We start from the raw sequence: 13,111 nt of genomic DNA on the forward strand, positions 1-13,111 counted from the left end.
AAAATTTATATAAACTTGTTTAATTTGTATAAACTGCTTGTCATAATTATGTAATAACTACAAATGAAAATGCTTTCTCAACTGTCATTGTCCAACTGTCTTCATCATGAGTTTGATGGAGAAAGAAGTGGCCAACAGTTGAATATCCATTTATATTGAGCTAATTCAGTACACATCATTCCACAGCTGAACAAAGGAAATATGGCAAGTTAAAATGCAGCCTGTAAAAATTTGGTGATGCAGTGTAATACATGGCTAGTAACCCTAAGGTAGTGAATTCAATAGAAGTGTGAGGTAGTATTGGAAAAATGGCAATAAAATCTGTTAGATTGTTATTTAAAACAAATGCATCACTAAAGCCTTCAGGCAAGTGAATCTATTATTTCCACTTACTCAAATACCACATAAAATAGAGAACAGAACAGTACCGGAAGAACCTCTTCAGCCTACAATGGGTGTGCCGACCAAGGTGCCAATTTAAACTAATTCCATTTGCTGCATAAGATCCATAGCCCTTCATCCCCTGGCTACTCATGTATCAGTCTAAATGTTTCTCTCAGCATTGCTATCATATGGAAATGGTGTATTATTGTCACATGTACTGAACAGCTTGTCTTGCATACTGTTTATATAGAATAGATCATTACACAGTATAAAGGTAGAACAAGGCAAAACAAAATAAAATGCAACATCTACAGAGAAAGTGCAGGGCAGGTAAACAGTAAGGAGCAAAATCATTATGAGGTAGATTGAGAAATCAAGATTCCGTATTATCATCAAAGGGAACTTAAGAAGAACTTACATCACTCACACCCCACCCCCTTTGCACTGGCAGTGGAAACTAGGAGCAATTTCAAAATCCTGGGAGTGCACATCTCACACAACCACCCATGGTTCCAGAACATATTCTGCACAATCAGGAAAGCTCACCAATGCTTCGACTTTCTGAAGAGGTTGGACAATGCACATTAGTACTCACGTCATTCTACAGATACACAGTAGAGAGCATCCTAACAAGCTGTATCACTACATGGTATGGGAACTACACTACAGTGGAGAGGAATCCTCTACAATGGGTAGTCAAAATTGCTCAATGCATCACTGGCATCAGTCTAACCACCATCAAGGATCTATTTACGTGGTACTGGAAAAAGGGCCAGTGGCATCATGAAGGTCCCACCCACCCTGCTCATGGATTGTTTGTCCCGCTCCCATCAGGGAGGAGGCAACATAGTGTCCATGCCAGGACTATTAGACTCAAATACAATTACTTTCCCTAAGCAGTAATGCCGATCAACATCTCCACACATTAACCTCCCTTCCACACCCCAACCACCACTACTTTATCACTTCCTGTCAGTCACCTTATGTAGACACTCCTGGGCCTTATAGACATATAATCAATCTATATATAATCTATCTTATATATTTACATTTATTGTGCTTTTTTATTATGTTCTTTATCTTATTATGATTTTTTTCCTGCTGTATGGGAGGGAGCAGGAATAGTAATTAGCTTGTTCTCCTTTACACATGTGCGGGAAATGACATTAAATCTCAAATCTTGAACCATTCAGTAGACTTCTAACAGCAGGGTAGAAGTTGCCCTTGTGCCTAGTGTTTTGTGCTTTCAGGTTTTTATTTCTTCTGCCTGATGGAAAAGGGAAAAAGTGAGAATAGAAGAATGCTTCTACCACTTCCCTTCACAGCATATTCCAGGCTTCTAACACTCTCTTTGTAAAATCTTACCTCACAGATCTTCTGTTGACTTACACCTGCTCGCCTTAAACCTATGCTCTCTATGCTTAGAGTCATAGAGGCTTGCAACACGCAAACAGACACTTGTCTCAACTGGTTTATACTAATGAAGATCCCCATCTAAGCTAGTCTCATTTTCCCACAATTGGCCTGAGTCATTATGAGCCTTTCCAATCCAAGTATCTGTCCTAGTAGCTTTTAAAATGTTGTTAGTGTACCTGCTTGAACCACTTCCTCTGGCAGATCATTCTGCATTCTGACAACCCCCTGTGTGAAAATGCTGCCGCTCAGGTTTCAATTAAATCTCTCTCCACTCACTTAAAACTATGTCCTCTAGTTCTTGATACCCCATGTCTGGGAAAAAGACTGTACATTCACCCTGTCTATGCCCCTCATCATTTTACACACCTCTCTAAGATTGCCCCTTATTCTACTATGGTCCAGTGGAAAAAAATCCCAAGCAGTTCAGCATTTCTCCATAAATCGGTCCAACTGGTCCTGGCAACATCCTCATAAATCTCTGCACTCTTCCTGGCTTCTCAATATTTGGCATTTTCATCCTGGAAATGACGATCTGCCCTTTCATAATGTTATATATTTCTAACAGGTCACCCCTCAGCCTCTAGTGCTCCAGAGAAAACAATTCTATTCTCTCCAACCTCTCCTTATAGCCAATACTCTTTAATCCAGGCAACATCTTCTGTTGCACCCTCTCCAGAATCTTCACATTCTTTTAGTAATGCAGCAACCAGAATTGCATGCACTACTCCAAGTGTTGCCTAACCAATGTTTAATACAGCTACAACATGACTTACCAATTTCTATGCTCAATATCCCAAACATATAAGGCAAGCGCCATTTGCCGCCTTTTCCACCCTATCTATTTGTGCCTCTATTTTTAGGGAACTATAGAGTTACACCCTAAGATCTGTCTGTACATCAATATTTCCGAGGGCCCTGCCATTTACTGTGTATTTTCCTCTTGTATTTGATCCCCCAAAATGCACCACCTCACATATTCAGATTAAGCTCCATCTTTTTCTTTTCTTTTTTTGACTAAATTTAAAATGTCTCTTGTCATCCAAACTTCTCGAACCTTGCCATCACAATCTTTCATTTTACATCTATGAGTTTTCACCTTGTTTATGCTCCTCATAATCTTATATACCCCTATCAGGTCACCCATCAATCTTCTGCATTCCAGGGAAGAAAGTCCTAGTTGGCACAACCCTGCCTGGGCTGTACAAAGTGGAATAGATTTCATTTAAGTACTTCAGTTCCATCTGGTGATATCTGGCTCCAAAGCATTTAATGTGGTCAGGAGGTTCAAACCATTGGCCTTAGAACAGTACAGCACAGGAAAGAGGTAGTCAGCCCACAATGTTGTGCTGAACCAGCTAAAAAGTAAACCAAAAGCACCCAAAAACTAATCCATCCTACCTACACAATGTCCACATCATTCTATCTTCCTCACATCCAGTACCTATCTAAATGTCTCTTGAAAGCCTCAAATGTATTTGATTCTACCTCCATACCAGGCAGTGCATTCCACGCATACACCACTCTGAGTAAAAAAACTTACCCCTCACATCCCCTTTGATCCTACCCCCTCTCACAGTCAATGCATGTTCTCTGGTATTAGATATTTCTACCCTGGTAAAAAGTCTACTGTCTACTCTACTATGCCTCTCATAATCTTATAAATCTCTATCAGATCTCTACCCCCCCACCACCACCAGTCTTTGCCACTCCAGAGAAAACAACCCAAGTTTGTCCAGCCTGTCATGATAGCACATCCCCCCTAAACCAGACAGCGTCCTGGTGAACCTCTTCTGCACCCTTTCCATTCAATGAGTTTTGTGTTTTAATCATGAGTTGTGGTGTTCCCCATGCTTTTCATGCAGAGAAAGCCACTAAGAGAGCATAGCAGACTGAAAGAGAGACACAGATGGATAGGGAGTGGGAAAGCATTTGTTAATGATTGCTTTCATAGGCTGAGTCATTGACTAAATGAGCTGGTAAGTCATGTTGCAACTATGCAAAATATTGCTTATACCACACTTAAGAGTACAGGATACAGTTCTAGTTTGTATGCTACAGGAAGGATGTGGTGGCAATGGAGAGTGTGTAGAAGAACTTGATCAGGAAGTTGCCTAGAATAGTTATGAGGGGAGAATGAACAGATTGGGTTTATTCTCACTAGAATGCAGGAGACTGAGACATGATCATATTGAGGTTCATGAAATTCTCCAGGGGCATGGATAAAATACATAGTTGGAGATTTATTTCCTGGGTCAGGAGAGTCACAACATTGAGGTTTAAGTGAAGGGAGAAAATTAAAGGGGAGCCAAGGGGTAAGTTTTTCCACAGAGTTTGGTGAGTATCTGGAATAAGGAGGCTGTGAAAGCAGATACAATTATTATATTTCAAATGCATTTGGATAGGAAAAGCAAAGAGGGTTAATGGCCTAATGAGGGTTGAAAAGATTAACAGATGAGTAATACAATCAGCAGTTGATAAGGTGAACTGATAGGGCCTGCTCACTTAGAGTCATAGAGAATACAACACGAATACAGGCCCTTTAGTCCAACAAGTCCATGCCAAATATTTTGTCCATCAAGCTAGTCTTAATTTCCTGCATTCTGCTCATATCTCACCTCTAAGTATTCAAGTGTTTCTTAAAAATAATACTATTGTACCTGCCTCAACCACTTCCTCTGGCAGCTGAGCAGCTTCTGTTGCCCCTCAGGTCTCTCACCTAAATCTATACCTGCTGGTTTTGGATTCTCTTACCCTAGAGTATTAGTGTTTGCCTTATCTATAACTCTTACAACTTTAAACAGTTCTGTAAGTTCACCCCTCATTGTCCTAAGTTCCAAGGATTAAAGACTAGCTTGGCCAGCCTCTTCATTAAACTTGGCACCCCCCCCCCCCCCCAGACATGGCAACATCCTTGCAAATCTTTTCTGCACTCTTTCCAATTAAACTACATCTTCCCTATAACAGGATGACCAAAATTGTGCAAAGTTCTCCAAATGTGGCCTCACTCACTATCACTGACATGTGTCATGAAATTTGTTGTCCAGCTGCAGCAGTACAATGCTTATGTGACAGTGATTTGGGGGTTTAGGACATATACATTTAACAATTGACTTTGGCTACCAGCCTTCATGTCTGAAAATGTATTGTGCATTTAATTTGGAGTGCAACTCTGAACAATGTGTTCCTAAAAGCTGTGAATTCCAGTCCAGACAATGCTGATTAAAATCCATTTTGATGTCTGTGGTGTGGATGTGAAGCAGGAGCTGTGAAGGTTATATGTAATTTCAAAGAAGACATTGTCCATACATAGTAAATATTGAGTTGTCTTTTGATGCTTGATACATAAAACATGGAGCCCCACATTGGGCCAGCAGACCTTTCCACCGAAAGCGTCTCCGTATGATCCCTACTGTACCTTATTTTGTTGAATAAAGAAGCTGCTTTGTATCTACCAGTAGTTTTCGCCAACAATTTCATTCACGCAACAACAACATACATAATAATTAAACCTTAAATTATAATAAGAAGTATACTCTATATACAAAAAAGAGAACTAAATTAAATAAGTAGTGTAAAAAGAGAGGAAGAAAGTCCCCAGGTATTATTCAAGGATCATTGTCCGCTCAGAAATAGGTGGTGGATGGGAGGAGGCTGTTCCTAAAACATTGAGTGTGACTTCAGGCTCCTGTGCCTCCTCCTTGAGCAATGAGAAGGGGGCATGTCCTGGGAGATGAGGGTCCTTAATGATGAACACTGCCTTTTTGAGACATTGCTTCCTGAATGCTGGAGCGGTTAGTGCCCATAATGGCAGAGTTCACAATGTTCTGCAGCTTTTTTCGATCCTGTGCACTGGCCCCTCCATACCAGATGATGATGCAACCAGTTAGAACGCTTTCCATGGTACATCTGTATAAACTTGTGAGATGACATATCAATTCTCCTCAAACTCCTAATGAAATGTAACTGCTGTCATGCTTTCTTTCTAATTGCATCAGTATATTGGGCCCAGGATAGATCCTCAGAGATGTTGACACCCAAGAATTTGAAACTATTCACCCTTTCCACTTCTGATCACTGAATGAGGACTCATGACTGTTCCCTGACTTCGTTTTCCTGAATCTACAATCAATTCCTTGGTCATATTGACTTTGAGCCCAAGATTGTTGCTGCAACACCCCTCAACCAGTTGATCCAACTAGCTCCTGTATGCCACCACATCATCATCTAAAATTCTGCCAGCGATAGTTGTGTTAATGGCAAATTTATAGATGGCATTTGATCTGTGCCTAGCCATACAGTCATGGGTGTAGAGAGAGTAGAGCAGTGGGCTAAGCACACATCCTTGAGGTGCACCAGTATCGATAGTCAGTGGGAAGCCGATGTTATTTACGATCCACACAGACTGCGAGGAAGTCAAGGATCCAGTTGCAGAAGAAGGTACAGAGGCCCATATTTTGATCAGAACTGAGGATATGATTGTGTTGAACGCTGAGCTCTTATCAATAAACAGCGCTAACATAGATACTGCTATTGTCCAGGTAATCCAAGGCCAGATGGAGAGCCAATGAAATTGCATCCACTGTAGACCTATTGTGGTGATAGGCGAATTGCAGTAGGTCCAGGTCCTTGCTTAGGCAGGAGTTGATTCTGGCCATGACCAACCTCTCAAAGCACTTCATCACAGTAGATGTGAGTGCAACTGAGTGATAGTCGTTGAGGTAGCTCATCCCGTTCTTCTTGGGCACTGGTATGATTGTCGCCTTTTTGAAACAAGTGGGAACCTCCAACTGCAGCAGTGAGAGATTGAAGATGTCCTTAAACATTCCGCCAGTTGGTTGGCACAGGTTTTCAGAGCCTCACCAGGTACACCATCAGGGCCTCATGAGAGTTTATCCTCTTGAAAGATATTCTGGCATTGGCCTCTAAGACATAGATCACCAGGTTACTAGATGCTGCAAGAATCTGCACAGGTGTAGTTTTATTCTCTCTTTCAAAGCATGCATAAAAAGCATTGAGCTCATCTGAAACTGAAGCATCACAGTCATTCAAGACTTTAGTCTGCGCTTTGTAGGAAGTAGCAACCAGAGCTGATGTGTACTCAATTGGTAATATTTACTCGCCTTTAAAATAGCCTCTGTAGGTCATTCCTGGATAAAGTCATACTTCTTGTATATTTCTGGCTCATCAGTCTTAAATGCCACAAACCTAGCCCTCACAAATCTCCTGGTTCATTCACGGCTTTTCGTTCTCGAAAGCACGCACTCACCCACACAGGTCCTGATGAAATCAGTGACAACTGTGGTGTATTCATTCAGTCCCTGAATGTTGTCAAGTCCACCAACTCAAAGCAGTCCTGTAAGCGCGCCTCCACCTCCTTTGACCACACCTTCTTGGTCCTCATCACTGATGCTGTGGTCTTTAGTCTCTGCTTATGTGCTGGCAGTAGAAGTATAACCAGATGACTAGATTTCCCAAAGTCTGGGTGTGGTTTGGCACAGGAAGAGTTCTTGACAGTGTAATCACAATATCATGTCCCAGCTCTTACACTCATTGCCCTGAATGATAAAGACCGCATGATAAGCACCCTTTAACGCCACACTGTCTATCTGTAACGCCACTTTCAATGAACCGTACACGTACTCTAAGGTCTCTGTTCCATTGACTCCTCTTGTATTCTATTCATAGTATAAGTCCTATGCAGGTTTGACTTTCCAAAACCCTTCACCTCACACTTAACTATATTGAAGTTGGGGATTCACATCCAAATCGTTTATATAAATAACAAATAACAAAGGTCCCAACTCCAGCCCCAGAGGCACCCCACTAATCACCATTCTCCATTCTGAGAGACAACCTTTAATAAACACCCTTTGCTTTTTACCTCTGAGCCAATTTTAAACCCACCTAATTAGCTCTTCCTGGATTCCTTGATTCCTAACTTTCCATATCAGTCTCTGATACTGGAACTATAGTAGCCTCATTCCAGTTTTCAGGAACATCATCAGTGGCTAATAATGAAGCAAGAACCTTCACAAGGCCCGCCACAATTTCTTCTCTAGCTTTCACATTGACTAAGCATATTGATGAATGTAGAGCAGTAGATGTCGTATATATGGATTTCAGCAAGGCAGTTGATAAGGTACCCCATGCAAGGCTTATTGAGAAAGTAAGTAGGCATGGGATCCGTGGGGACATTGCTTTGTGCATCCAGAACTAGCTTGCCCACAGAAGGCAAAGAGTGGTTATAGACCAGTCATATTCTGCATGGAGGTCAGTGACCAAAGGTGTTCTGGGATCCCTTCTCTTCATGATTTCTATAAATATCCTGAATAGGAGGGCACTTTTAAGATGCTTGGAAGTAGGTACAGAGAAGGTCGGTGTTTTACACACAGAGTGGTGAGTGCATGGAATGGGCTGCCGGTGGCAGTGGTGGAGGCGGATACCATAGGGTCTTTTTAGAGACTCCTGGATAGGTACATGAAGCTTAGAAAAATAGAGGGCTATGGGTAACCCTAGGTAATTTCTAAAGTAAATACATGTTCGGCACAGCATTGTGGGCCGAAGGGCCAGTACTGTACTGTAGTTTTTCTATGTTTCTATGTTTTCACAAAGTCCAAGGTTTTATTTGGTGATGCCTTGAACACTTATCCACCTTAAGGCACTGTAAGGCTGCAAATACCTCTACGCTATTAATATAAATGTTCTTCAAGATTTCTCCACTCATTTTCCTTATGTCTAAGTCAACCATGATAAACACTGATTTCAAAGATTCTAGAATTCAGTGATTCTGTGAATTCTATAAGCTGGTACCTAAAAGTCTGACGAAAAAGCTGGATTCTCAGAAAGTGAAAGAAAGAGGGAGGAGGTACGACAGTGACATAGAAACCCAATTAAATGTGGGTATGTATCATATACAACTCACAAATGTCCAAACAGTTACACTGTTCAGAGCGTGGCCCATGATCCATCTACTTCTCAACCTTTTGGGAAAACTTCTCATTCCTTTTCTATTGGTCACCTATGTAGTTGGCTTTGAGCTATACCTGTAAATGACATCCTCTGGCAGTTGGTTTTACAGTGATATGAAAATGCTAATTGTTTGTTTGTTCTTTCATGCACCGTTGAAACTCAGAGTCATAGTCAAACTGCATGGAAAAAGGCCTTCTGGCCCACTATATCTGTGCTAATGTTTTTGTCCACTTCCACCAATCCTACTTTCCTGGATTCAGTCCATGTCTTTCCATATCTTACCTAGGGAAAGCATATGCTGATTGTGAAAAGGAGGAAGTGTTGCTTCTCTTGAAGAGCATTGAGTTGGGTAAGTCCCCAGGTCCTTGTGGGATCTATTTCAAGTTATTGAAAAAGGCAAGAGCGGGGAGTTTACAAGTGTGGGGTGTTTCACTTAGGGTGGTATATCAAAGAAGAAAGTATACAATAAAGAGCAGACCCCTTTGGGACATTGATCTACAGAGGGATCTTACGGTGCAAGTCTTTAGCTCCCTGAAAGTGGAAAAGCAGGTAGACAGGGTGGTGAAGGAGGGGTATGATATCTTTGCTTTCATTAGTAGTTAATGTTGCCAGCTTTTATAAACTCTGGTAAGGCCACATTTTATAAGCTTTGGTAAGCCCATATTTGGACTATTGTGTGCAGTTTTCTTTATCACATTACAAGAACGATATGGAGACTTTGGAGAGGTTCGAACAGAAATTCACCAGGAAGGTGCCTTGTTAGGAGACATCTGACTGATGGTGTAGTGGCATCTGGACCGGTGTCAAGGTGAGTTGGTTTGGCCTCAAATCTGGCCAGCTCCTTACACACTTTCCATCTGTGCAGGGTTGAGTGCTGAGCTAGCAACTCAGCTTCAGAAAACACAAGAGCTAAGAAAATGGCAAGGTCGCCAGCTGGCACGCCACAAGGCGCGGAGAGGAACTAAACCAATAAGGAGAGGTTAGATAAACTTTAACTGTTTTCACTGGAGTGTGCAGGCTGAGGGAGACCTGATGGAAGTATATAAGATTATGAGAGGCAAAGATAGTGCAGATGGAGTTTCTTTCACTCACGGAGAGGAGATCTCAAATACTAGATGGCATTCCTTAAGGTGAAGGGGGAGTTGGAATTAGAAATGGAGCTGGGGAAGTTTAACAGAGATTTACAAGGGAAGTATTTTTGACACAAGGAAGGTGCCTGAAATGGTTGCCAAGGGAAGTGGTAGTATTAGGTTTGATCACAATGTTTAAGAAGCATTTAGACATGCTCACAAACAGGAAATAAACTGAGGCATATGGTTACATGCAGACAGATGGAAATAGTTTAAATTAGTATCATGGTTGGCACAAGCTTGATGGATCTAATGCCCTGTGCTTTTGCTGTACTGCTCTAAGTATGTTTTATATGTTTCAGGAGATCATTCAGCCCATTGATTCTGTGCCAGCTGCTTTTGGAGCAATCCATTAAATCTCCTCACTCTTTCCCTAAGATCCTGTAAATTATTTTCCCTTATCCCTCTAGAATTCAATTTTTGCTGAAAGATCTTATTATTACTGCCCTTTATGTCACTGGCATTTAGGGCAGCAATGAAGATCCTCCATTCCCAATCATGTGCAGGGCTTCCTTCATCATGTCCGTAGTTTCCTCTCAGATTTCACTACTGTCAGTCATGCAGGTCCCAGGTGGACACTCAGGAATACCATCACACTCAGATGTAGAAGAGTTCTTCATTGCTGTTTCTGTAACAGTTTTGTTTGACCAGTCAGGGTTTTTAGCCCTGAGCTGAACCCCTGAACCTGGAGGACCAGTAGACAACTCTTAGTCTGGCCCTTCGACCTGTTTGACATGGGTGACCATACCAAGAGCCAAAGCACAAAGCCCTGACTCCAGCCAAGGTAGCTCTCCAAGTCATTGAGGCACACGTCTCCAGACCATGATAAGTGTGGTCCTCTTAGAGGCTGAAAGGTCTTAAAACCTGAAATGCTGTCTGACTCACCGAGTGTTTCTGGCATTTCTCTTCTTGTATCTCATCTGAAAACACTGTTCAGTTGTGCTTCCACATACTATACTGGCTGCAAACTGCAGTTCATAATCTGGTAAGGAGTCTCTGTGGGTGGAAGACAGGAACAGGAAGGGGTCAATAACTCTACTGGGTGTTTTTTATAGACCACCCAACAGTAACAGGGACATCGAGGAGCAGATAGGGAGACAGATTCTGGAAAGGTGTAATAATAACAGAGTTGTTGTGGTTGGAGATTTTAATTTCCCAAATATCAATTGGCATGCCCCTAGAGCGAGGGGTTTAGATGGGGTGGAGTTTGTTAGGTGTGTTCAAGAAAGTTTCTTAACACAACATGTAGATGAGCCTACAAGAGGAGAGGCTGTACTTGATCTGGTATTGGGAAATGAACCTGGTCAGGTGTCAGATCTCTGAGTGGGAGAGCATTTTGGAGACGGTGATCACAATTCTATCTCCTTTACCATAGCATTGGAGAGGGATAGGAACAGATAAGTTAAGAAAGCGTTTAATTGAAGTAAGGGGAAATATGAGGCTATCAGGTAGGAACTTGGAAGGATAAATTGGGAACAGATGTTACCAGGGAAATGTATGGAAGAAATGTGGCAAATGTTCAGGGGATGTTGGCGTGGAGTTCTGCACGCTGATGACACAAAGGTTGTAAGTGTTGTGGATAGTATGGAGGGCTGTCAGAAGTTACAGTGGGACATTGACAGGATGCAAAACTGGTGCATAGGTACGTTCCAATGAGACAGGGAATGGATGGTAGGGTACAGGAACCATGGTGTACAAAGTCTGTTGTAAATCCAGTCAAGAAGAAAAGAAGAGCTTACAAAAGGTTCAAAAAAGTAGGTAATAATAGAGATCTGGAAGATTATAAGGCTAGCAGGAAGGACCTTATGAAAGAAATTAGGAGAGCTAGAAGGGGCCACGAGAAGGCCTTGGCGGAGAGGAATAAGGAAAACCCCAAGGCATTTTACAAGTATGTGAAGAGCAAGAGGATAAGACGTGAGAGAATAGGACCAATCAAGTGTGACAGTGGAAATGTGCGTATGGAACTGGAGGAGATAGCAGAGGTATTTAATGAGAACTTTGTTTCAGTATTCACTACGGAAAATCTGGCGATGATCTTTGCGTCACCAGTGGGGACGGGAAAGGTTCCAGAGGATTGGAAGGTTCCGGATATTGTTCCCTTATTCAAGAAAGGGAGTAGAGATAGCCAAGGAAATTATAGGCCAGTGAGTCTCACTTCAGTGGTTGGTAAGTTGATGGAAAAGATCCTGAGAGGCAGGATTTATGAACATTTGGAGAGGCATAATATGATCAGGAATAGTCAGCATGGCTTTGTCAAAGGCAGGTCGTGCCTTACGAGCCTGATTGAATTTTTTGAGGATGTGACTAAACACATTGATGAAGGTGGAGCAGTAGATGTAGTGTATATGGATTTTAGCAAGGCTTTTGACAAAGTACCCATGCAAGGCTTCTTGAGAAAGTAAGGAGGCATGGGATCCAAGGGGACATTGCTTTGAGGATCCAGGACTGGCTTGACCTCAAAGGCAAAGAGTGGTTGTAGATGGGTCATATTCTGCATGGAGGTCGGTGACCAGAGGTGTTCTGGGATCCCTTCTGTTCATGATTTCTATAAATGTCCTGGATAGGAAGCGGAGGGATGGGTTAGTAAATTTGCTGTTGACACAAAGATTGAAGGTGTTGTGGATTGTGTGGAGGGCTGTCAGAGGTTACAGCAGGACATTGATAGGATGCAAACCTGGGCTGAGAAGTGGCAGATGGAGTTCAACCCAGATAAGTGTGAGGTGGTTCATTTTGGTAGGTCAAATATGATGACAGAATATAGTATTAATGGTAAGACTCTTGGCAGTGTGGAGGATCAGCTGGATCTTGGGGTCTGAGTCCACAGGACACTCAAAGCTGCTGCGCAAGTTGACTGTGTCGTTAAGAAAGTGTATGGTGCATTGGCCTTCATCAATCGTGGGATTGAGTTTAGGAGCCGAGAGGTAATGTTGCAGCTATATAGGACCCTGGTCAGACCCCACTTGGAGTACTGTGCTCAGTTCTGGTCACCTCACTACAGGAAGGATGTGGAAACCATAGAAAGGGTGCAGAGGAGATATACAAGGATGTTGCCTGGATTGGGTGGCATACTTTATGAGAATAGGTTGAGTGAACTCGGCCTTTTCTCCTTGGAGCAACAGAGGATGAGAGGTGACCTGATAGAGGTGTATAAGATGATAAGAGGCATTGATCATGTGGATAGTCAGAGGCTTTTTCCCAGGGCTGAAATGGCT

Source organism: Mobula hypostoma, chromosome 3, assembly GCF_963921235.1.
Source record: "Mobula hypostoma chromosome 3, sMobHyp1.1, whole genome shotgun sequence".
Classification (NCBI taxonomy): domain Eukaryota; kingdom Metazoa; phylum Chordata; class Chondrichthyes; order Myliobatiformes; family Myliobatidae; genus Mobula; species Mobula hypostoma.